At 43.2% G+C, this 27,456-nt stretch overlaps 1 protein-coding gene across 1 annotated transcript in view; it reads right to left on the bottom strand.

Moving 5' to 3' along the window:
- AKT3 (AKT serine/threonine kinase 3) overlaps positions 1 to 27,456 on the bottom strand; it is a 740,092-nt gene that overhangs the window by 414,911 nt on the left and 297,725 nt on the right. The gene's annotated exons all lie outside the window — the stretch shown is intronic.

Here is a 27,456-nt window from a genome sequence, read left to right as displayed (position 1 = left end):
ACCATCAACTCAACTCATATCTGGTCACTGTCACTGGGTTACTTTTGCAAACCTGCCCCCAAGTTTATAACTAATGACCCTCCCTTCCTAAACATACATAATAGGGTCTCAGTATTGTCCAGTTTGGATAGCCAGGATTGACGGTTACCCACACCAGTATCCAATGAGACCACCCCTACATTAAATACTCATCTACCTGAGCCATTAGAGTATGACATCCCAATTAAGTCTACTGTTGCTACAAACTTAAATATATTACGCTGAAACTTTGCTGTCTTGGCATCTAAAATAAACTTACCAGACTGGCTAAATATAGTTAAAAAACAGGACATTCTTATGTTTCATGAGACCTGGGCTACGCAAGATTTATACCTTGAAGGGTTTGAATGTTTTAACATTGTTGCCCCAACTCCCAAGTTAGGCCGCCCATCAGGCGGGCTTTCAATTTGGGTCAATGTCTCTGCTGGAGGTAGCGCAAAGGCCCTAGACACTAAAAGCGACAAATTCCAGGTACTAATCTATAAAAGTGGCGTATCTCTCTGCTTACTCAATTTCTATAACAACTATTTCCAAACCCTACCGAACATGAATTTTATTAACTTGTTCAATTTTATTTCCACATTACAACTCCAAAAAGACTTTGATAGCTTAGCCGGCATCAGTTTGGGGGGAGATTTTAATGCCAAGATCCCCGGGGCAAATATCCCAGGTATAGATTCTATCTTCAAGTCGCCCCAGTGTAACAGGGGGGATCGAATTATCGGATCATCTGCGTAACAATAAGATTTCTTGTTAAAAAGCTGAGGTTGTGACAACTGTCCATGGTGATCAAAATCCTATTAAAATAATATTGAGTATCGCCCCTAAGCCGACATACGTTAAAGAGTGTGGCGCTAGGAATTTGACTCCCACTGCTGACAACCTAAGACTAGTTTGGCGAGGAGTTGACAATACTGATTTGTTCTATAATATGGTAAGGGACTATCCGATACCCATCATCATTTGTTTGTCGTTACATGATCACAACCTCGAGGTAATCGGTGCTTTTGCCAAACTGTGTGAGGGCATCGAATTCATGCTATCTAAACCCTGTATGGATACACAACATGGAGCAAGATGGTTCAATAGTGAATGTTCTTCAGCAAACAGACAGCCCCGTAAGGCACTTTTAACGAACTCTAGAGACCCTGCTCTTATTAAATTATTAAGGCTTAAGTATAAGGCAGCCACTACTCTAAGGAAGGACGAAATTGTGAAAGAGCGCTGGGACGCCGTTGCATGTGCTGCTATATTAAAGAATGGAAATGGCTTTTAGGCAGCGGTTAAAGATATGAGGTCCATGGGACAATCACTGTCCCAGATAAGTTGCAATATAAGCAGTGAGGCTTGGGATGCTCATTTTTCTATGATTTATTTAGCTCAAATACAAACTGACGAACCCGTCGAATATTAAGCCCTGGCTGGGATCCCGATTTCCCTATCGGAAGTGGAGGATGCCATCCAACAAAGCTTGGGCAACAAAGCCCCTGGACCTAATGGGCTACCCATTGACCTTATTAAACACAAACCTGAGTTCTGGACGCCTCTTTTATTAAATGTTTTTAATAATCTAACTAATGTTCCGATCCCTAGCACATGGTCAACTTGAATAATTGTACCAAGTTTTAAAAAGGGCGACCAATCTAATCCAAGCTGTTATAGACCGATCTCCCTGATAGATAACACGCTGAAAATCTTAGGGAGGATCCTGTACAATAAGATCAAGATATGGGCTGAGGTAGATCGCATTATACAACCATGTCAGTTAGGGTTTAGAAGTAAAAGAGGCACAATTGAACAGTGTCTAAACCTTAACTTGATTATAAGTAAATATACCATAGCCCAAAAATCCCCTATTTATTTGGCTTTTATGGGTCTTACCTCAGCCTTCGACTTGTTAACAGGTCACACTTATGGTCTGTCCTTTTAAAATATGGCTTGGATGAGGCTTTAGTTCATTTTTTAGCCTACTTGCATAAAGACTTGAAAGCTCGGGTGAGGATCAATAAGGGCGGGAAGGTCTCACCTACTGAAGTCGGTAGAGGGGTCAGGCAGGGTTGTGTCCTGCCCCTCTCCTCTTTATTTTATATATCAATGACTTACATAAATCACTGATAACACTTTCAAACGATGTCCCTAAAATCAATGGCAATATACTCCCCGCCCTATTGTATGCCGATGATGCGGTCTTAATGGGCCACACACCTAATGCTTTACGCGTTTTAGCGTGAGGTTTTGTAGATTTTATGGCTAGCCATGATTTGTGTACTAAATTTTAAAAAATCGTTCAGAATGGCTTGTGGGCCGAAAAAGTATCTTTTAAATTCTATCATTATTAACAACCAAAGTTTACAACGCACTTGCACTTTTCCCTATTTGGGGCTGGTATTTGCAGCTAATGGGTGATCGGCTGATCATGTGGTGCACAGTAGGATTAAGTTCTCCAAAGCTATTAATTTAGTCCTTGGTCTCCCACCGCCCAAAAAGACAGAGGTAGTCTTAGCTATTATGAAAATGTTTAAATCACAATGCAGCCCAACTGCAACGTATGGTGCAGAGGTCTGGGGATTCACAAAGAGTAATTACATTCAGGGTGAAGAAAACAGACTGTCTAAAACTCTTGGAAGCTCCGATCTCTGCATTGCAGTATGTTTGCCACAGCTAATTGAAACTGACTTACGTTGAAGATTACATAAAGGCTCACCCTGCCATATTTTAGCTTGCAATTTGGGAAAACCTGGCAGCGCCCCTCACCAGAGATATAATAATAGATTGTCTCAAATGTGAGAAGGGTAGGGAAATACCATGGCTTGCCGCAGTGAGGGAGAGCCTGAGTAGCATGACATTAAGCACATCTTCTCAAATCCCACTGACTTAGACGACACAAATAAAAAAGTTCTTCTGGAGGCTCTATATGCACATTATAGCAAAGTAAGACATGAAAAGGAGGTTCAGAAAATCACTGTGGCCAGGTATATGTCCATCGAGGATGCCTCTCATTTGCCATCTAGTTATCTCTTAAAACCGATAGGTCGCTGGGAGAGAGGACTCCTTTTCCGCCTAAGGGCTGAAACAGTGAAATTTCTACTTTGCTTTCCCCTTGGGTACAATGCCAATCTTGATCAATTGACATGCCCTTGTGATGATCGAAGTAGGCGAACAAAGCGACACTTTTTATTCTTTTGTAAATTTTACTTAAAATATGCAAAATGGCATTTAATATCGTTTTTTAAAAAGTTCGCCCTGTCTATTATAAAGTAGCTTACATGAAAATCCTCAAATTGGAAGAGGAAGAATTCATTTTTTGTGTAAGCTCATTTTTTAAAGCTGCCGTACATGCTCGTTATACAATGTGCACTTTCTGAGGATTGTTTTTATTGATTTCCTATTTATATTGTATTTATGTCCACAGTAAAAAATATTATGGATTATCAGTCTTTTAACCTTTTTCATGATATAGGATAGGCATAAAATAAGTGGGCTAAATTGAAAGTTGTTTTTATATACTATCTTATTACGAACTGATTATATTTTATCTCTGATTTGTGTACTATATGCTGCTATTTTGACCTGTGCTTTTATGGATATATCCGTATCCACATAAAGATTTTTGAATTGAAAAAAAATAAGAGGATAGATGTTCTGTAAAACCTTCCATTGTAGAAAGTATTGGCCTCCTGAGGGATGGATTTTTATATTTACGTATCTTAGGTAGTTTTGTAAAGCTTCCTAGAGAGAGACTGATTGTTTGGAGCACTAAGTGATGCCTGACTGTTTGGACACTCAGTCCGTAAGTTGCGCTTAACGATTTGCTGCAAACATGTTTAGTTCTCGCACTAAACGCGGACAGCCCAAGCAGCATGACGCGCTGAGCTCCTCTCCCAAGACTTTCCAAATATGAACTGGGAGTGACTTTAACTAAACATATTGGCAGCAAATCGTTAAGCGCAACTTATACAACTGACCCTGCCTTTCAAGTTTACACACACGTGATATTCTCACGCTCGTACCTTCAGCAAATTAATCTGGGTGAACTAGTCTACCCTCAGCTGTTTTCCGAAGCCCTCAATTGCTCTTCCTTGCGCTACGAATAATTGCATCAATTCAGCTTGCTCACCTGCTATATGTCCTGATGATGATCTCGAACAGTTGAGATCGAAACGCCGTTGACCCTTTACAACAAAACTCTTCCTATTCTATAAAGTTGGTTGAGGAGTTTTACACTATTGTTGTCAATGCGATGCCGTTATTTTAAACTATTGTGTGAGCACCTGAATTCTATTGTTGTGGAAATAAATGTTTCACATGAACTGACTTATGTCCCTATGAACATTATTAATTTTTTTGCTCCTTTAAAATAATTAATCTTCAACTCTCCAACCATAAGCGCTCTCCTTAGGATCACTTTATTATTGGACCTTTTGGCCACACCCGAACCATTGTGCAAACATTTCAGGCACTACCACGAAATCGAAACTGTGAAGATAGTCACACAATCTGGCACCATTTGCAATTATAAACCTACAACATTTTGGTTTAAGTGTGTTCCCAGGGTAAGAAAGATAAAGGGATCATGCACTTATGTACGAGGATGTAGTGGAAGAAGAAACACAACTAGGTAAAATATTATACCTGTGTAGAGAAAATAAAACAGCACACATGTACTGTCCTACGTAATTTTTAAAAAGATGGCTTTATCATGGTGGGGGAAATGCCTGCCCTACCGTATCAAAGTGTGTTCACTGAAGTCTAATACTGGCTTATATTTCCAGGGTTTATAAACTAAAAAAGTTAGTAACGGTAAAGAAAATCATTAATCTCTGAAATAAATAGGCTTAGTTTAACTGTGAATAGAGCCTCTAGTTGTGTTGTCAAATCAGACAGCTTCTTACCTGGATACAAAGAAAGGGGTTTTGCCTAGCCAATAAGAAAGCACTGAGTTAAAATTAAAAATAAAAATAATCGAGTTTATAAAGCGCCTGGTTACACTAGACAGTGTGTCCCCGCGCTGCGGTGCACGTCACGTAGAGGATCAAGGAGAGCTAACCAGGCGGAAAGAGGTGGGTTTTCAGTTTCTTCCTAAACATGCTTTCCGAGGGTTCAAGTCGAAGGTTCTCGGGGAGTTTGTTCCAAAGTTGCGCCGCCAGAAAACGGAAGGAGCGCCCGCCCATCCTAGCTCTCTTTACGACCGGAACGCGTACCAGTCCCCTTCCCTCAGACCTCAGGTGGCGGGCAGGAGTGTAGGGAGTAAGGAGGTTCAACAAATACCCAGGAGAGGTTCCCTTGATAATGCGGTGACACATACACAACGTTTTAAACCATACATGCTCTCGTATAGGCAGCCAGTGAAGAAAGGCAAGAGCTGGTTTTGAGGCGGTTCTCCTCGGGCGCATCAGAATCAGACGGGCTGCAGCGTTCTGAACGCATTGAAGTCTCTTTATACACCTGCCAGTAGCACCCAGATAGAGGACATTCCCGTAATCGAGACGAGATGTCACGAGGGCGTGAACCAGGGTCTTCCTGGCAGCAATGGGAAGTGTATCCAAGGTTTTTCGGAGGCTTTTAAGGATTCCAAAGCAGGCTCCCGCGACCCTCCTGGTGTGATAGTCAAAAGATAGGTGAGGGTCCATCCAGACCCCCAGGTTTTTGGCTTGGGCGCATGGGACAGGGGTTGGGCCCAGATTTTGCGGCCACCAAGCAGAGGACCATACGGATGGAGCCCTTCCCACCACCAGTACTTCTGTCTTGTCACCGTTAAGTTTTAGACAGTTTTTTTCCATCCAGGAGGCTAAATCTTGCAGACATCACCAGATTGGGGACTGCCGACTGTTGTTCCTGTGTCAAAGATACCACCAACTGGGTATCGTCGGCATAAGAGACTACTTTAATCCCGAAACCATCGGCGATCTCTGCTAGGGGAGCCACATAAAGATTAAACAGAGTAGGGCTCAGGATTGAGCCCTGAGGAACCCCCTGCTGCAATCCTATGACCCTGGAATAAAACTCGCCCTGCCTCACCTGGAAGCTGCGATTGGCTAAGAATGATATAAGCCAGTCTAAAGCCTTCCCAGACACGCCTCCTTTCTTTAGACGCTGGATAAGAGTGTGGTGTGCTACCGTGTCAAAGGCCGCACTAAGATCCAACAGGATCAGGGCGGCCGTTTGACCGGCATCTACATACTCCCGAATGGTCTCAGTTGCCAGAAGAAGAGCAGATTCCGTTGAGTGGTATTTACGGAAACCCGATTGAGTGGGGTGAAGGAGGTGACATTTCCCAATATGAGCTGTAAGTTGCTCATTTACCACTTTCTCTGCGATCTTAGCAAAGTAGGGTAAAAGAGAGATAGGTCGCAAATTGTCTAAACGCTCCGAGCCCAACTGAGGTTTTTTTGGGAGGGGAAGTACTACTGCCTCCTTCCAGCAATCAGGGACTGTATTAGTCCTGAAAGAGACCTCCAAGAGATGTCTGATGAAGGGCTCCAAGGTATCTAAGCACTCCTCAAGTCTACTCGGGGAGGTCGGGTCCTTAGGGGAGCCAGACTTGATGCTCAGGCAGAATTTTTTTAGAATTTCAGGGGGAGGGATTACAAAACTATCTAGTCTCTCATCCTCCCCTCGAGGTCTTGACACATCCAGAAGATCCTGGTGGACCCCGGCCGATTCAGGAAACGTGGAATAGATAGTCACCACTTTGTTCGAGAAAAAATTCGCTATCAGGTTACAGCGTTCAACTGACCCGGTGGCAGAAGCTGTCACTGTGTCCAGGGAAGAGATTTCCTTGTAAACCTTGAATAATTCCCTAGTGGAGTTCCCTGATGACTCAATTCTTTCTAGGTAGTAATCTGCCTTAGTTTTCTTGATGAGTCCATGGTATACCTCCAGCATTGCTTTATACTTGCACCTGCCTGGGGTAGAGAAGTCCTTCCTCCACTGCCTTTCTGCTCGCTTACAGTCTGCCTTAGCGCTTTTCAACGCTGAGTTAAACCAAGGTGCAGACTTCTTAGATCTAATGAGTGTTTTCCGTGCCCAAGGGGCAGTGCTATCGAGTGCTTCCCCTAGCCTCCTATCCAACTCTGCGCAAGCATTCTCAGCATCCTCCCCCCCCAGGCGGTCCTCCCATCAGGAGGGCGCTTTTAAACTTGCATGGGGAAAATCCACCCCATTTCCGGTAGGTTATTCCCTCCTGCAAATGCTCTGGCACCTTAGGCTTAGGTAAACGCATGACAAAAGGGACAAGGTAATGATCAGTCCATACCAGAGGCTGTGGTGGACCAACCTCTACTGCCTCCCAGTTAGTGAAAATGGGATCAAGCAGATGACCCTTGTGGTGCGTGGGCCAGGAAGCACTAAGATTTAACTGTAATGTAGCAAGTTCTTGGTTTATCGCGGTAGCTAATGCACATCCTGTATCTTCCAGGTGTAGGTTTAAATCACCTAACACAAGAAACTTGCTATATCGTAGGGCTGGTTGAGTTAGATATTCAGCTAAATTGGAAGTGAAACGGGAGGGGTAACCCGGAGGGCGATAAACCAGGAGGCCCTTGATGATACAAGTACTATCAATCGTGATGGTAAAAAGGCCTGCCTCACCATCGATAAGAGCGATGGGCTCAAGGTGGCATTGAATAGCAAGTTTATATATCATTGCCACCCCACCTCCTCTCCCCGAATCCCTATCAATTCGCTTTACAGTATAGCCACACGGAATCGCCTCAAGGAGTTCGGGGACTGAGTCCTCATCCAACCAAGTTTCAGTGAGAAACATAATGTCCGTCTGTTTTTCAATCAGGAGATCATGAATCTCAAACCTGTGCTTCCTGAGAGAACGACAGTTCAGCAGGCAACAGTTAATTTGGAATATCTTAAGAAAAAGGGAATTCTATTGAACTAAACATGCCTTTGTGGCTAATAACACTTCATCATGGTTTCTGTAAACACCTATCAAAGTCACCTGTAACGGACACCCTATGCGCTATTACTAAATTTCGATTAGATTTGGTTAAGATTATAAATTATGGAAATCATTTGAAAAAAGATAAGTAATCAGACGCTGACTGGCAAAGCTATGTATTACAAGCAATGACACATGAAAAGTGCAGAGTTGCCTTGAACTTTAAAAATATATTAAGAGCCTGGTGACTTGTAATTTCCTAACAGTCTCTGAATCCACATAACTCCAAGTAAGCAAACGCTATCATCTGCACGTTTTTGATCTTTACAAATTAAAAAGCTACCTCGTTTCCTTGTGATGCATCCATGCTTTGATGCACGTTTGTCTGCTTTTCTTGGCCCATGTGCCAGGTAAAATATATGTCTAGAATATGAATGAAATCGATAATGATCAGGATCCTCCAAAGGGACTTTTTTGGCAAATGATTACTAGTATCGCAACAAAATCTATGAACATTTGGCCTATCTATTCTCGCAAACCCGTAGACCGCTTAGCTGAATTAAGTGTATGTCAGAGTGATGTTTATCTTTTGGGTTCCAAAGCCCTTTCAAAATTAAACATGAAATAATTTAGAATGAGACCTCTCAGAACTTGCTAATAGGAGTTCTTTTATACATGTTTTATGTAGGCAACCATCATATGGAAGGAAAGCAATGTATACAGTAAAAAGGCAAAAATGAGTGGGAATTTGTTAGACAAATTCCTTTAATTTGTATTAGAGGCTCACAGGGCTCCAATATGGGAGGCATTAAGAAGTACAGACTTTTGTGATAAAGGTCCAAAACATTAACTTCTGACTTGTGCACAAGTAAAGGAGTGGAGGTTATTTATATACACCACTTTAGAAGGTACTGGCACTGTTTGGAATTCACACCTGTAGGGAAGCAACTCATATTTGCATTGCTGCAGATGACCCACAGTTAACAGAAGCACTAAAGTAGTTGCTAGATCTTCCGCTCAAAGTTTTAAACTGTCAAAGTTAAGCAACAGAATATGATTTTGCTTCTATATATTAGTTTGTTTGCTACAGCACAAATAAATGTTTGTGCGTGAAAATAAATATGGCCTGAGATTAGAACTACATTTTGAATACATTTTGAATAAACTGGTTCTAACATTTAAAAACTACAGATTTTACTGGTAGGTTTTGAAAGCTAAATACATAGATGTGCAAACCAGAAAAAAATGCACCACCAAATCACCACAGGGGGTGCCCAAGGTAGGTATCGTAAGGGCAGCTGGGCCCCCTCCACAAGAGCTTACGGTAAGGGAGAGCTCCCAGTGCAGAAGAGTGAAGGTGGAGACCTCCCCATAGGAAGGGTCCCCATCTTCTGGATGAGGGACGTAGGAGGAAAGGTTAAAGATCAGTCATGATCTCACTCAGGAACGGTTATGTTGTTGGTTGCACAGGAAGAAACTAGTTATGATTAGGTGACTCCTATGTACTAGAGTCTCTGTTAAGGTTATGTTTTCACTTGTAAGCAATATGTAAATAATGTGGCTACTGTGTGAATTTTATGGTATTTGGATAAATGTTTGTGCGTGAAAATAAATATGGCCTGAGATTTTACAATCTCAACTCCAAAAAAAGGTTGGTCTCAGGTTTGGTCATTGATGGGCGGGTGGGGTAAAGGTTGGGAGATCGGTCAATCCTGGCACATTGGTGTCTCCCTGGCCATATTTCATGTGAAGGTGTCAAGAGAGGCTCAGAGGCGAATGCTGCTGTTGTTACCAGTGCTCACTTGGGGAGAGCTCTTTGTCACATGACTCACCTGTGATCTGCCTCTCAGTTCCAGACACGAGCACCTTTGTGACAGTGTACGCAGGAACATGTCCTGGGTCAGTCGTGCAGGCTACACAGGGCCTAAGAAGCTTTTTCTGGAGATCAGGGTGGAGATCTCCTGCCCAACGTTTGTGGCAGCATCATCACCACAAAAGGGCAACATCAAAATTACCAATATGGACAGAGATCGAATGAGTGAGTTACTGAGATCACAAAATAACCAAATCAGGGTCTGAAAGTATACAGTGTACATTTGACACAATCTTTAAGAGTGTGTTTTTTTTTAACTGTATTTACTGAATGAATGTGAATGGTTGTGGTTGGAACCCACTGGAAGGCCAGACCTTCAAAAGATGATGGGCAGGTTTATTTCAAAGACCCCAACAGTCTGTTGGCACCACAGAGAATGGTTAATTAATAGAACTACATTTTGAATAAACTGGTTCTAACATTTAAAAACTACAGATTTTACTGGTAGGTTTTGAAAGCTAAATACATAGATGTGCAAACCAGAAAAAAATGCACCACCAAATCCCCAGAGCATTTAGCCACCTGAACACTTTATGACCGACTACGGTGGATAGAATGCATACAAATATCTTCTTTCTTTCCTGTAAAAGTAAAATAATTAGATCTAATTCAGGTAACAACCCATCACTATATCAATCTATACCAAGCTACTCAAGTATCTCTTACAGCACAAAGAAGTCCACTTGATGATCGATTACTTAAAGTGTACTGTAAATACACTCAAGGTGCTCCATGTCAGCGATGCACTGCATAACAAAAGTTCCCGTTTTACTTCATTTCACATTCTCTCAGAGTATTTACTTTTTCCAGATGTTGTGTTTCTGTAGTTTTTAGGTCCCGCCTGAGCCAGCGCTTTAGCGCTGCTCTGGCGAGAGCTTTAGTAAACGGGGGATTTGGAAGTGCAAACTAGTGCTTTTCAGGCCTCCAAATACAGTGCATGTGCGCCGGGCGCGCGCACCATTTGTCAGCCTGCTGATCACTTTCGCGGCCGCTTTGATGTTCTCAGTGAGCCGCGCGGCCACTGAGAACATCAAAGCGATGAAAGTGATCACCATATGCCAGCCTTCCCTGTGTTGCTTTAGCACTCACCGCCCCCCCCCCCCCTTCCATGTTACCCATGTGGCTCACTTTCTCTTTCACGGCCGCGTGGCCAATGCTTGTCTTTAGCATGGGACTTGCAGCCCTTCCTCGGTGGACACGTCACACAACCATGCTCTGTAAACACGCAGTTTGAGCCAGGCATCGCGCTTTCCAGGTTATTTGCTCAGCTTATTTCCTTTTGTGCAGCACGTCTTGCCTGGCAGCCCGTTGCAGATCCTGTTTCAGTAGGATGAAGGAGTGTCTCATTGGCAATTTTATTCTCCTTAATAATCAAGTAGCTGGAATATGGAAAAAAAATTCGGAAGTGCCATTCGGATCTTTGAACGTGCTTACTCTTTACTAGTTCACAAATCTTATTAGCCTGTAGCATGAATTAAAACAGACAATAGCATTATTATTGTGGCCCATTTAGGTTGATGTTTAGTAATTTGATCTTAATTTTTTCCCGCGAATCATAAACAAATTTCAATATTGTTCCGGTTTAATACGGCGCAGGCCATAAGTAGCTGTACAATTTTAACTCTTTATACCGCTTACCACCCTGTTAACAGTTTCTGAATAAATAATAGTTGAATCACCAACCAATTTTTAGCCTGGATACGTTTGTTTAATGTTTACATATTTTCACTCTGTTGACGTAACTCCACAAGTCTAATACAAGAGGGATTTAAATAACGACTTGTATAAGAAATATAAAGTTCTCTTATCCGTCTTTTTCTAAATCGGAATACTTTATTTAGGAATGGCTTGTTAAATCTTTCTGTCTGAATGTGTGAATCGCACTTAACGGAGCTATATTTGGTACTTTTTTAGGCTCTTCATTATACTAGTGAAACCTAATGTATTTTTGTGCGCCCAACGGAAGAACAAACTATTGAAGTGATTGTACTGGACTCTGGACTAAGAATGTACCTTTCTCTGACAGTCACGTTTTCTGTCTGTGGGGAGGAATCTCTGTGACTGAATGAAAAGAGATCATTGAAGTGCACCATGTGCTCTCCTCCTCCCTCATTTGACTGTTCCCTGCACTGCAGTGAGTGCCATGCTCACATCAGGCACATAGTTCACTTCTTGGCACATCCGCAAATGGCGGCACTCGTATCCAAAAGATTTATAGTGCACGCACCCCTTCTGTAGTGAGTGTCCTGTCGCAAAGTGCACACTTTACCCCATGTTACAATGCACATTACCCACATTTGAAGTAAACTATTATCCCGCCCCACAACAGACCACCCCAATTTCTTATCATATTTTTCCTGTTCTGTCTTGTTAACACTGTCTACACAATTTAAGTTTGTTCTTTTTATTTTTCAAAATTGTTCGTCTTTCCTGCCTTGCTATTCCCCACGTGGTTTATTTCTTTTGCTATTTTACTGCCTCTTATGCCTTAGTTGCAGAGGGTGTCTAGACACTGTGCTTTGGGAGCTGGGCATTATTTGTGTTGGCTATGGGAAGGGTAGAGGTTTCCAGCTTTACTGCAGAGCCAAGGGCAGCAGCTCGTGTACTGTAGAGCACAGCTTAGAATGTGCAGTTTTACAGTAGGGCTCAGCTTGTTGAATATCACAGTCGGACAGTGCTTAATTTCTAAAAACAATTACGTCCGTGGCCCTCGTCAGGAGGCCACTGCAGATTGCACCACCTATTGCCCCTGCCAGTGCTGCCAATAAAAGCACCAGCACAACTGAGTGAAGAACAGCTGCTGTTTGTGCGTTTTATTAACAACTCCTGTTTCTTTCATTGAGATGAAATACTGCCGGTGCACGGGTCCCTTCATTTTGTGACAAACGATGTCTGCTTTAAGGTGAAGTTGCTATTCGCTATTCTAAGGTGCTTTCATCTGCGCCAGTCGGGTGTTTGCTCTTTGACCTGAATATATCTGAAGCGCCCTTTCTGTTGGTATAGTTTAAGCTATTAGTATTGTAAATAACAATGCCTTGTATTTATGTTTTATAACCCAAAACATAAACAAAAGGCATTGTCATTTACAATGCTAATAGCTCGAAATCGCGTGAATGCATAAATAAAAGGCAGTGTCATTTACAATGCCAATAGCATAAACTTGTGTAAATGCGAGACCTATTGCATTGCAAATGCTTGTTTATCATGCAGAATATTACTCTTCTACACGGCATGTGGTATACAGAGCCACTTTAAGGTGTCTGGGTGAGTTTGCGATGTGTCTGGGTGTTCAATATAGGGCATGATTGAGAGCTGTGGAGTTGAGGTTGAAGGCTGTGACTGTTTCTCACAATGCCTGACAGTGGGTCATAAAGATGTTCAGAATACATTGTCGTCCAATCTTTGGCCTCTCTGCAGAGCACACAGAGCGATGGTCACATATGTGCCAACTTCAATTACCTTTTTATGGGAATTTGTAAAGAAGGCATACAAAGCTGTTGAAATACTGACACCGCCAAAAGGATGTACATGCTGTGTTTATAAGTGAGATAAAGACGGAAAGAGTGCTAGAATGGTAAAGGAGAGATGACACAAGGAAGATCATGCAGAACGACTGATCACACAGACAGCACTGAAGAGAAAGGGGATGCCACGTGAGACATGCATATATAGGGTTTCCGAACAATGTGGAGAGAAAAGGGCTTAATTGTTTAAGAGCGAGAGATTGCCACTAAACTGGTCTGAGGGAGAGAATAGGATTTATTGAACACTCTGAAAACCATTTCTCTTTCATAGATTTTGTATTGTTTAATTTACAGTCTCATAATTTCAAATTCAAATTGTTTACAACAATATTTTTGTTATTCATTTATCTCATACTGTTAACAAGCACGGGCAAATCCCTTAGGTCTGGCTTGTTTTAGGTTTATATGCGTTGTTGTGTGATAGGTCTGGATGTAATAACAGAAAACTCACAGAGGCGTCCAAATGCTGGTCCGGTGGCATGCTGCGCGAAGCATGGATTACTAGTTATACATTTCTAACCCTATCCTTAATTATGTAGGGCAGAGCTCAAGACTTCCTAGTTCCACTTCTTTAACCACTTTTTAGAGATCCCTACCTATCTTTTCATCCCGCTTAAAGCACTGCTCTCAAGCTCTGCTTTCTAGAAAGCCTGTTTGATGTGGGAAGGATTACGCAAACCAATCCTTTCACAGAGTGTTGTTGTGTGTCTGCAGTGGTAGCGTTTCGCTGCACCGTGCTGGTTGTGAGATGAGCATCTTCTCCTCTTAGTAGATGGAGTATTCATGAGTCGAAGAGCAAGATGGGAAGTTGAGTAGTAAAATGGGGTGGGGGCCTAAGAACAAGACAGAGAGTAGAAAGTAGAGGTAGGCAAGCAAGTAAATTCATAGTGAGCCACGACAGAGCCAAGCCATAGAATAGCGTGCCTGTAAGAGTTGAAGCATGAGTCATGCCCTTGAAAGATTGGCCACTTCCTTTCCTAAACTCACAAAACATATAATTCCTACTCCTGTGCTTTTCGGCAAAAATTAATGTGATAATGTCTCCTGTGCCTTCTAAACCTGAACAGCTTCCTCTAAACCATGTGTTAAATCACTGAACATCCCCATCAACCCTGCCTCACTTTTATTCCAGACATTAACAAGATAACTAAAGCTGAGAATTTCCATCTGTGTAAGGCACCCAGTTCCTCCAGGTTTCCCCCCAAATGTAAACCTTCATTAGCAAGGAAGTAATCATTGTCAGGGACATAGGTTATTGCATGGCAACCTCTTCTGATAAGCTAAGAAAACCTGCACCTCGTCTTGCTTTTAGAAGACAACTCGAAACTCCTTTATTCAGACAATTCCTGCCCCAGTGTTAACTCTTCCTAAATAGCATCTTCCTCTAAATAATGTAACTCTTGTTATATACTTATTTTGTGTACATGAGAGTCTTAGCATAGCCCCACCATGTAGGATTACTGGGATCTTAAATGTTGATTGTCTGCCTGTCCCTCGACTTTTTTCTTGCAATCCCCTGTTCTGAGTTTGTTGTATATAAAGCTCCCAGATACCTCTTTTCTCCTAGTTGTGCTTTATAAATACGTAACGGAAATTACGAAGTGAGAAATGGAGTTAGCCTCTGTGGGAAACACTCATCCTCCATCTTGTCAACACCATTCTCATATTAAAGTCAATGTTTGCGAACAGTTACGGGAAACCCTAAAGACAGGGACATCAGTAATCATTACTCATTTATTCTAATATTCACGATAGTATAATGTTAGCTTTGGCTGAATGTAATGCTGTGACCATTACATTTATTTTATAACATATTTGAATGAACACTAGGGGGGCGGGGGTCACTGTCGTCCCTGATCTCAATTTAGTCTCAGAGGTCAGTTGGCAGCCACACTGTGTGTCAGTAAGCACCCCAAAAACTACACACTAACCTGCTGTCTGCTAGGGTTAAAGTTGAGGGTGTGAAGGGGGAGAAAGAGCGTGGACACCAATTGGGCATCTCCTCTCCAAGTCCCACCACCAAAAACGTATAATTAGGAGCTGCATTCTCCAGTTGCAAGTTCCTCTGTATTCACACTGTTGTCAAGAAGGACATTGCATGGGGGGGAACTTCATGGGCATAAGACAAACGTGCATGAATGCACAGCTGCACAATCTACAGGCCACTTTCATTCATACAGGTGGTCTTGTTGATTCAGGTCAATGTACATTGGCCACTCTCCTGGTGAATGCTCTAAAATAGTGTTCTTTTGCATAGATAACTTCACCAGTCATTTGAGGTGACTTTAGAGTCCCCTTTGCAGATTATGCACCTCTGTTTCAGCACTTTAATTCACTCGTCACAAAACTCTATCACTTCGGCAAGCCTGGTTCGCTTAATGAACTGAAATGATGTCTTAGTCGCATATTCCACATTTTCCCCTAAATCCAAATGCGAGACACATTCTTCTCCAAGCACTTATTTTATCTTTTTGAAAATTTCTTTTACAAGCACTTATTTAATTTTTAATTTTTTTTAATGTTTCTGTGGTGGATTCAGTGAAGAGCCTCATGTTGTTTTGCAAAAGAAGCAGTTTTTTTTTAGTTTGTTATCAGTGCCACAGACTGCCCTATGCATGCTGCTTCCTACTGGCGCCACACATGCTTTCAAAGACACGTCGTTGTTTTTTTCCCCCTTCTTTGTGTGTATCCAGCCGGCTTGCCCGCAACCTGTCGTGCCCAGGTACGGAAAGCAGAGTGGTGCCGAACCGCGCTAATTACAGTCACTGCAGCTGGTTTCAAAGCACTTCTAACAGTTTGCGCGCGCTGCCTACTTGAAAGCATCAAATGTGCACTAGTTGTGAAACAGAACACCTGCTTGTTGTTTAGCATGTGTTTCTGCCGATGATTGTTGTTGTCAAAGCACCTTGATGCCGACCAGCCCTGTTTACATTCCCGCTCTCCCCCCAAAGGATTAACAGCGTTCTCTCAATACATTTGCAGCCTATTCTCCTCTTAGAGGCGGCTGATTCCGAGGGTGGTGTGAACAAGGCAACAAGTGCCCGCTAATCACTTGAACACACATAATTAGTGACAGTCTGGTGCACCGGAGTCTTTGTAGCACTGACTGGCAGCCCTGGGTAACAATGGCGGAGGCAAGATGCTCTTATCAGCCGCACTTGAAGTAAAAAGCATCAGGCGTTTTAAGTAGATTATCTTATCATGGTTCTTCTCTGTGGAACAGATTGTTAGCACAGGTCTGCTGTTATTAGTTCATCTCATCTGTGTTATTGGCTTTCCTTCTGTGGATTCTATTGACTCGAGTCGTCTCCCCTTTCATGCTGTCGACAGGCTCTTGTGACTAGAAGGTAAAAGCTGGGATAATGAGAGGGGGGCAGGATTTATTTGAATATGTGTCCTGAATTGGGAGGAGGTAGGCGCTTTGATTTACTTGTGGTTTGGGCAGCAGGACCATAGCCCTTGAGATCCATGTAGTGGTTATAAACAATCCCCATTGTTTTTAGTAAGTTGGGCGCATTCTTCAGAAATGTTATTGTTCAGATGAAAATTTAAATGTTAGAGAGTTTCCCTATGTCTTGGCATTAGGTTCCTGCTTATCTTAATTTTACTAGAGCTGGGCAAGCAAGGTAAGGCTCGAGCCTGGTTCGGGCCAGATGTCAGGCTCTGGCTCGGCTCTTGGTCACACAGCCTATGGCAAGCCAAAATAGAGCTGGATCACGCACGCCGGCCACTGATCCTCTCCCTCTCAAAGGCATTTTTGAAATACACAATTGTCCTATTTTTTTGTTTCAACGTTGTTTTTTTGTGTATTTTTTATTCTTTTCATTGAACACGCTCCGAAGACATTACAGGGTTGAATATATGCACATGCATACAACTAGTTTGAGTTAATAACAAGGATACAGCTTGGGATGGGTTATACCATCAGCAACTTTTTAGTTTTAACAGATATCACTCGATGTAGTGAAATATTTTTGTTTCAACTTTGTTTTTTTGTGTTTTTTATTCTTTATATTAAACACGCTCCTAAGACATTACAAGGTTGAATATACGCACACGCATACAACTAGTTTGAGTTAATAACAAGGATGAAGCTCTGGAAGGGTTATACCATCAGCAACTTTTAGTTTTAACAGATATCACTCGATGTAGTGAAATATTTTTGTTTCAACTTTGTTTTTTTGTGTTTTTTATTCTTTATATTAAACACGCTCCTAAGACATTACAAGGTTGAATATACGCACACGCATACAACTAGTTTGAGTTAATAACAAGGATGAAGCTCTGGAAGGGTTATACAATCAGCAACTTTTAGTTTTAACAGATATCACTCAATGTAGTGAAATAATGTAATGTACTAAACTGAAATACAGAGGTGGAAGATTCAACCTTTTTTCAATCTGAAAGGCTCTTTATAATATTCATCTAAGATCGAAGTCTGGAGGCACAGGCTCTTAGGGTCATGAACGTTAGATGCTTACAGTGAAAGGAGGACGTGTTTAGGAGTGAATATGAGGAGTGAAGGTTTGAGGAGTGAATGGTTTACGGGGCAATGATTTGGGGGGTTTAGTAAAGGTAACAGTAATAATGTAACAAAGGAATGACTGGTAAAATAGGGTAAGATAAAATGCACACAGTCAATGTTCAAAGGATGAGTTGGTAATAACGAAAAATAAATGGGTAATAACGAAATTATAATTTCATTCTTAGATTACTGGTTTCTCCATAAAATTAGTGTTTTCACTGTAGATTATTCATTTCATTGAGTACCACAGTACATCTGGCAATATGTATTTTGTGCTCGTCTATTTGTTTGACTACTACTTATACTGAATATACAATTACTTTTTCTACATATAATGTGATGCTATCACACAACTCTGCCTAGACACCTAATCCTTATTGCAGCTGTGACAATTGCGCTGCAATGCACCTATATTCACCCCACAGACCTTTAAATGAAACCGCATCTAGCCAGAGAGTATGGAAACGTAGATAAGGACCGCCTTTTTTTGCTGACTCAATATTTTGAGAGCCAGTTACTAGGGAGCCTCAGCTTGCACCCTGTTAGAGAGATCAGTGGCCTTTGCCCTTTAGAACCCAACCTTATAACATATGTGCATGCATGCATGCATGCATAACCCCGCGTGCACACGTCTATGGAATGATGCAGTGTCATATTATCAATTATAAATATTTTCAGTTCTAAGATGTTGGGCGCCACTTTGAGCAGCAAATTAGACAAATAATTTTTACGTACACATATGTGCTTTTTATTTTTTAAACAGAGAAGTCCGTAAACAAATGGTAGCTGCTGCACCCTTCAACATTTTTTAAACAAATATATTTTAATGACCATAAGGGGTGGGGGAGCAGCAGAGGAGTGGGTGGGGAGGCAATGGACTGAGAAGCAACGGAGAGTGATTAAGGGGGTTAACTGACAAATTTGAGGCAAGGGAATACAAAAATTAATTTTAGAAAGTTGGGATGGGGGAAGATTGCAACGTGGAGCATGTGTGGGCGAATATAGAAGGAGAGCAGCACACAAGGAAGAAAGCAGGAAAACACAAGCACTCTCATGGAGTGCGAAATGAAATACTACTTTCCTGAATGGTAGCAGAGCAAGAATGCAGATCATCCAATCAAAAGAAAGGTAAAGGAGCTTCAGGTGAAGAACAACAACATGAAGAGGAAGGACAACCATTGAATAAGAAGCAAGCAAATCAGAGTGACAATAAAGCTAACCACTAGTAAGCAATGGGTTAGCTTTGAGCCCTATATTAGTTTTGGTATGGTCTACAAGAGATCTTTTGACAATAGACAGTAGGTGAGACCTAAAAAAAATGACCCAACTTTTTCAGTCAAAACATATAACATGAGCAGTAGAAACATTACAGTTCACACTGGGCAAACCAGATCAAATAACACAAGCTGGGTCTGATGCCTTATATGACGACGTTGGTGCATGTGGACCAAGCTGGGTTTATTCCCTCTCGCAATACTGCGATGAATATCCGCAGACTCCTGCGCATTCTGGGGTCTAACTCCTACGACAAGGAAGAGGCCTGTGTCTTTGCGGTTGATATCGAGAAAGCTTTCGATAGCCTGGAATGGCCCTACCTTTTTAATGTTGCGAGAGTTCGGACTGGGGGGAAACTTTGCAAAGTGGACGGCGTTGCTTTATAGTGCTTCCACTGCATGGGTAAGGACGGGAGGTCTGATCTCTGGCGTTTGCACGGTCGCTCGGGGGACACGGCAGGGCTGCCCACTATCTCCCCTGTTTGCTCTGGCAATAGAACCCATGGCTGCGCACGCCAGGTCTGGGTGGTATTTCCCAGGACTCGTAGTAGAGGGAAGAATACACCATATTGCGCTGTATGCAGACGATCTCCTTATGTTTCTGCCGAATACTGGGATGCGTTACGGGGAGCGCGAGTCTTGCTGGAGACCTTGGTGAGGATGGCGGGCCTCAGGGTGAATTGGAATAAGTCCTGTCTATTCCCTACCAGGCCAGGGGCGCAGGAGCAATCGAGGGTGGGGGATGTCCTATGGAAATCTCGGTGTTTACCGTATCTGGGGACACAGATTTACCATGATCCCGCTGACCTGCTGGAGGGTAATGTGGGGCGGGCAGTGCGAGGAGCAAAGGCCTGCTTTGAGTTTTGGGGGACCCTTCCGCTGTCGGTAGCTGGCAGGGTCGCTCTGGTGAAGATGATCATTCTACCTCAGTTTCTTTATTATTTTGGGACCCTCCCCGTGTGGATTCCGAGCAGGCTCTTTGCGCAGCTGAACACTTTGATTACGGGGTTTCTCTGGGGAACTGGCCGACGCAGGGTGGCGTTAGTCACTCTGCAAAGGCCTAGGGCGGAGGGGGGTCTTGCACTGCCGGACTTTGAGGCTTACTATCATGCTGCGCAACTTCAGTGGTTCACGAAATGGGTGGCGGGTCACATTAGGCGACCGGAAGACCAAGACGGGTCGGACCCAAGTTGGCACCTTCTGTCCTGCGTGCTACTGCGGGCGCCCCTGAGAGGTACCCTCCTGCCGCCGGAGTTGGGAACGATCCGCCACTGTTGGGCACGGTTGATTAGGAGGGCACATGGGGGGACCCCTTATGCTCCTGAGATCCCGTGGCGGATGTGTGGGGCATTGCCGCATGGGGGGACTGGAGTCAGCTGCTGGCCTGGGAGGAAGCGGGAGTCACGGCCATAGGTGATCTGTATGAGGAGGGTGGCCTTCTTCCCTTTCAAGACCTCTGTGAGCGCCATGATCTACCGCGGGGGGACTTTCTTTTGCACGCTGCGCTGTCAGCAGCCATTAGGAAGCATTGGCGCAGTGGGCTGGGGGAACCAGATACGTCTCTCGCTTGCCAATATGTGGTGATGGCGGCAGGCACGTTTAAAGGGGTGACCTGCCTTTATCGTCGAATCACGAGCGACATGCGCAAACCGCTGACAGCGCTGCGTCTCAAGTGGGAGGCGGATCTAGGGGAACCCATTGCAGACAAGGCTTGGGAGGCGATTGTGTAGCGGCCGTGGAAATGTTCTCGGAATGCAAGGTTTCAACTTATCCAATTTTATGTCTTCCATAGGGCCTATCAAACCCCCGGTAAAATTGCTGAGTATTTTGGGGGGTGTGGTGAATGCCCCCGTTGCGCTCAGAGTGGGGCGAACCTTCTGCACATGTTCTGGGACTGCCCGCGGGTGGGAGACTTTTGGCGGGAGGTGATGACTACCCTGCTGACTGTGAAGGAAAGGGAGTTAGTGATGTCGCCTGGGCTCTGCTTGCTGCATTGGTTTCCGCACACCGCTAAGACCAAGGTTACTAGCCGGTTTATAGATCTGGGGTTGATCCTGGCTAAGCGAGAAATTACATCCCATTGGAAGGCGAGGCAGGCTCCTAGTTTGGTGAGGTGGAACAGGGAGATGGTGAAGTGGGCTGGGAGTGAAGGGAATTATAGGCTACAGCTGGCCCGGCGTAGTGGCAGTGAGAAGTCTCAGGAAATGGCGCAGGCATGGGTGGCACTTCTGGAATTGCTAAAACACTCTCCGGGTGACGGTGCGGAGGATTTGGAGGAGAGGGATGTGGCAGGGGACACTTGAGCGACACTTAACCGCAAGAGTGGGGGTGGGACGTGGGGAGGTACCTGGCTCGTGGGATCAAGAGAGATGAGTTTTCCCGATGTTCTTGCCTGACTCACTGCGGTGTCCCGTGTGGTAGAGAACGTGGGAGATGGACTGCAAGGCGCATCTGGCTTAGTGAATAGTTTGGTGGCTGGCGACATGCTTGGGTGGGTGGTTGGGGGGGTATTGTTGGGGATGTTTTTGAATAAGAGGGGGGATTGCTGTTCCACTCTGTTGTATTGGAAGATACATGTATGGTGGGTGGTAGAATAATGTAGCTATTGTATGGAATGGTAGATATGGGGCTAGGCTGCGATTGTTGAACTGCTGATGATATTTCTTTTTGATCCTTGTTATCGTCCTGGCATTGGACGACGGAGATGTGTTTGCTTTTCACATGAACATTAATAAAAGTCTGTTTAAAAAAAAAAATCAAATAACACAAGCTGGAAAGAGATTAAAACAAGCATTGGCATAACCTACAAGTCCTGCCTTTGGAACCGTATAAGTGCTCAGCCATGAAACGCATTATCCTGGGTACTGTGCTGCCAGGGATTGAAGAGCTATACAATTACTACACACTGGGTCATGCAGTCTGATCAGGAATACATGCTTGACTCAGTAAACATTCCATAGCTTTATTATGCACAGACAGAGAGACAAGTGCCTCGATGCAAGTCAACAGCACTATAACATTCTCTGTGCAACTGCATCACTAGAGTATTGAACAGCCTGTGAAAAAAAGCAGTGAAGTACTTTGCAATGGCGGAGACGTCGCATCCCTTTTCCCCCAGGCCCTGGATAATTTTCCTCCGATACCGATAACTCGGGGCCCACCTCCCTCCTCCTCACCCCGCATGACGCTCGGCCCCATCCATGGATACCCCCTTAATCACAAAGGCCCTTTGAATTTCAGCCTTTGCCGCCTCTGGATTCCACCTGAAATGGACGCGCAGCCAACCCTTTACACCACTCAACTCAGACCTGGTCCTCATTTATTGATCGACCGATCCTCATCGTTGGTGCCTGCTCAGTGGGACCCTGCCTTTCAGTGCCTGCGGGCTCCATCCAGGCACCACCTCTGCCCCACCTTTCACCCATTCACACAATTATCTTGGTAAGTGCACTTCTAGGCACTCCTTTATGTACCTGCGCCATGTCCCAGCTATTCACTCACTGGTGCGCCTTCTTTCCTTCGCAGCTACACTCTTGTTGTGGGTTCAAGCCTAACTAACCCGGCGTTACCCTCCACCTTCATCTCCTCTTCCCTCCTAATTTCTCAGAAAAATATCTACCGCTCCCTTTAACCACCCTCTACCCCGTCCTGCCCCCCCCCCCCTTCCCAGTTCTTACTTTCCTTTCTCCCTCTCTTGTACAGCACCTTCATTCAGTTATCTGGTCCTGATGATCCAAATTCGCTAGGATCGAAATGCCGACGACATACCAGTGCAACTTCTAGCACCTAATACTATGGTCCACGAAAAAGCTTTAATAATACGTGTCAAAATTCATGTGAATAACTAACTGTAAACCATAAGTCCCTCTGTATATATTTGTCACCTCTCTACATTGCACCGTCGCTGTGCCTTGGGCACGTTTAAACAAACTAGGCGTCTCCCTACCTTCCTCTTTGCAATGTTTTGTGCATGCTTGATAAGTAATCCTCTCAAATAATACCAGTTGAGACATTGTCGTTTGTTTATACTTCCTCACCCAGGTCTCAACCTGGTCTAAGGGTTTACTCCTGTTGTTTATACCCCCACAGAGTGAATACAGTATGTCTGGAAGAGACAGAGCATGTGGTGCCGAGGCTCGACCTGAAAAATACAATTACTCAACTTCCAAATCTACAACACAATAGAAGTTTACTACAGCAAAAAACAGCCAACTATGCAAGCCCACTCAGCTGCCTTTGCTCCTGTTATTATGTCACAAGTTGCCTCCCTGCAATGTTTAACTTTCTTCCATATGAGCATGACTGCTAGCCATTTAAAAAAAATATATATTTTTTTTATTGATTTTCAAACAACCAACGACAAAGAGCAGCATTGTAATATCAAATAGGTAAATGACAGCATAGTATATCTCAAACCGCTTATCTCTGTATCCCCCCCCCCCTCAGCCCTCCCCTGCCACCGGTGTGCCTTTAGAGCATGTACTATAAACAATATCATTGGTTCATCGGAATCTAATACGGTAACAATATTGAACAACACTAATGCAGTACAGGGTATAGATTTTCATTAGAGATCACCACTCGTTCCACTGATCATGCCCTGGTTCATTCTCTTTGTGCCAAGGTGTCAGTTATGACTGCTAGCCATCACAACTGTTTTTGCAACTGGCATGGCAATCGCACAGTTTAACATGGGCTGTAGGCACAGCACACAAACATGCCTTAAGCCCTTCAGTGACTTCAGAACAAGACCAGCACCACTCTATCTGTTCTGTTATTGAGCTCGCGTACCTCAAACAGCTCACCCAAAGAACTTATTGCCCATAAGGCGAGCACGAAAACGAAACAGACAATCCACACACCAAACACAAGATTAAATAAAAGCTGGCAACTGCGTCACATGCAACACAACATCACTGGATATTAAAATGCTCTACACTGTACCAAGATGTAACATCTTGCATGTAACACTCACCTACTCCCCACGTTGGGTAGTCTACACCTCGTAATGCGACACTCAGCAAGGGAAGATGACCTCCATATATCGGTTGCTTTGAGTCACAAGCACTCCTACAGACAATAACGCTGTCCATAGTCTACAACAAGGCCACCACTCCAGCTCTCAGAAACATCTGCTCACATATGTTGTATTGCAGCACAGGTGGCTTTACTGTATAGAGCAAGCCCTAGAGAGCAGAACATGAAAAGTAGCACTACAGATTCACTAGCAGCAGGATATGTGCAGAAACTGCTCGCTGCTACATAGTTAAACTGCTAGGATCTTCTCCAAAGTTGCCACCAGGAGAGAAGGCAGAAACAATGCAGGCATTTACTTGACATTGCACACCAACACATTTTGCAGGCAAGATTTCTTTGACTCTCTTTCAGCAGTGGCACACTGCTTGACAATCAGGACATCGTGCTTTCTGATTGGCTCCATGTTTCCTAAACATCAGACAAAACTACAAGGGAAACTGTGGTTTGCACCTTCTTAGTCCATCAAGCTCCCTGGCATTCAAAGTCACCGGTGTGGCACGCCTTTTCTTTCAAGTTAGTGTACTTTTCTCCTCGGAGTTTAACGATCACAAAAACCAGAACAAAACGGACATATTGGTTTTGCACGTATTCTATTAATTGCTTTTGTCAGATCCTCTTTTATCTAATATTGCTAGGATTCCACAGAAGTAACTTCCTTAGGGGCATATGTATCAACATCACCATTTGCGATTCTCAAATAGCGATTTTTAAAGAATCGCTATTTGAGAATTGCAAAACGGGATGTATTTAAAAAATCGCAAACTTTTTGCGATTTCTTAAAATTCCTTAATTGCGATTAGCAAATTGCGAAATCGCAATTAAGGAATACCTGCCCATTCATTTCTATGGGCCAGGAGACCCATAGGAATGAATGAGAAGTAATTCTCAAATAGCGAATTCGCAATTTGCTAATCGCTATTTGAGAATAATTTCAAAGGTGCAAGGGTGTCATGATGACACCCTGAAGCACCCCTGAAATGAGCATGTGTGTGCATATGGCGCACATACATGCCCTAAGGGCATGTATGAGCGTCACGTGGCACTTTGCAAAATTCAAAAAAGTGCATTTTGAAAGGAAATCGCAAATTACCACCAACTGGAAGTTGGTGGTAATTTGCGATTTCTTAAGGATAATTCGCACAACTTGGGTGCTTTTTACATATCATTTAAGAAATCGCAATTTGCGATTTCTTAAATGCTTACGCAAAATTAAAAAATCGCTAAATTAGCAATTCCTTAATTTTGCGATGGGATTTTGCCTAATACATCCCGTTTTGCGAATTTTTAATCGCAAACGCTGTATTTTGCGAATCGCAGCGTTTGCGATTAAAAATTAGCTTGATACATATGCCCCCTGATCCTCATATTGCTAAGGTTTCTTCTATATTGTGGGAAAAAAGTCACCTGGCCTTCTTAGAAAGTGGTGGATACGAGAATGAAGGCTCCACAGTAAACACTGCTCTAGCAGCACCCAAAAGTCTTTTGTCTTTGCAAGGTATATAATTTGCAGCTTCAACAGTTATCAGACTATTATGCAAGTTATCTGCAAGGCTTTTGGTTGTTTCCTGTAGGCCTGCAGATTTTCCAATGGTTTTCCCTGCTTTCTTTGGCAAGACAACTATCCATAAAGTAAAAGTAGACCATGGCCTTCTTTTTATAGGCATACTTGAGGATATCCCCACATCCCCTACCTCATGGGCCAAAAATTTGTTTTGAGAGCTTGAGACTAAATCCAATTTCTTGCAAAATTTTAGGTTGAGATCCCATTTCTTGCAACATTTCAGGGCAGAATCCCATTTTTCACCAGATCTCAAGCCGAAATCCCATTTTCAACAGGGGTATATTCAATGCGAAACAAATTATTTATAAAAACTATGCACACCTGCTTGCCGGGGCTACTGGTACACGATGGGGACTCTGGCACTCCAAACATGAAAGACTGATTCAAGAGTTTGAAGTAGTGCACTAAGTTTTAGCACTCTGAGATTGAGTACATTGTAGTGTCTCTTCCTGATAGCGGATGACCAAAGAAGCCTCCTAGAAACAGTATCAAAATCACTGCTATGATTATCATTAAACCACATTTGTGAGGCATCACTCTTTGTAGTCTACTCGGAATGAAGAAGCAACAAGGGCAACGGTGTGCCTGTCCGTCATCAGCAGAGCCCCAGCCACGCACACTCTACTCGAGTGTGGGGTTAGTCTGAACCTTGGTCCCCAAAAATTGATCAAAATGACTTGTGCAATCCAAAGACAAACCTGCACAGCTACATAACACCGCTAAGGCCGCTAGACCTGAATAATCGGTGGACTTGAAGCTCTCCAAAATAAGAAATGTTGCAGTCTCACGGAACCTGTTATCATCTACATCTCATGTGTGGGCGACACAGCAAAATAATCTTTCAGTTGATAACATCTTAACATCTTCAACAACAGCCCTTCTGGATCAACAGCTAGCCCAGAATAAGCTACTAATCACCTTTCTTTAAGAAGCAGTAGCCAGCTGCATGCCAGACAGCAAGTCCATCCTATTATCCTTTCTGTAATGCTTAATCAGCGCGAGGACAGATGCTTGTGATTCTACAAGATTACTTTTTAGCAGGAATTCCACCATGTTTGTTGTCGGGCGTGAAATTAATTTCAGTGGACAGCTTATGCGTTTACATTATTGCACACTGCAGTGCTTAGGTTGTGAGTTTAGCTATCAACCCACTAGTGAGCCTTAACGCTAGTCTCTTGCCTCAAACCTGCATTTAAGGCTATTGAAATTAATCAGCGGTGTAAGGGTAGATTATCTGGCAAGAAAAGGTAAATAATGTGGCATAGTCTGTATAAGTTATTTTAATAGATACCGACACAAAATGGATCCCAACGCTATGCAAACTTCAAAGGTTTCTAACAAGTCAAGTATACAACTTCAGTGATCCCCGAAAAAAGAAAGGTTTCATTTTTTTGTGCTTCCATGCACAATACTTTATTAACACTGCATCTTCTGATTCTTGTGTAAAACATACCATACTGCCACCAGGAGAAAACTAACCTGCATTTGCACACTTCCAACAATAAAATGTGTTGCTTTTTAATCCTGCAGTTATGTTTTCGAACTGATCTTCTGTTTAGGTTCGACTCTGCATCCACAGTATGGGCCCCTAGATGCACCTATTTTCATTCATAAACAGTCACGGAGAACAGAAGTTATGCTGCATTCGAATATTTAAGTTATCTTTCTTAGGGCCCTGTAAGACTGAAGACATCTTACCTTAAAGAGAGGGGTAAAATATTTGGGATTCTTC

This window comes from Triturus cristatus, chromosome 6 (assembly GCF_964204655.1).
Source record: "Triturus cristatus chromosome 6, aTriCri1.1, whole genome shotgun sequence".
Classification (NCBI taxonomy): Eukaryota; Metazoa; Chordata; class Amphibia; order Caudata; family Salamandridae; genus Triturus; species Triturus cristatus.
Note: the sequence above shows the minus strand (reverse complement) of the source record. Positions and strands in the feature narration are given on the sequence as shown.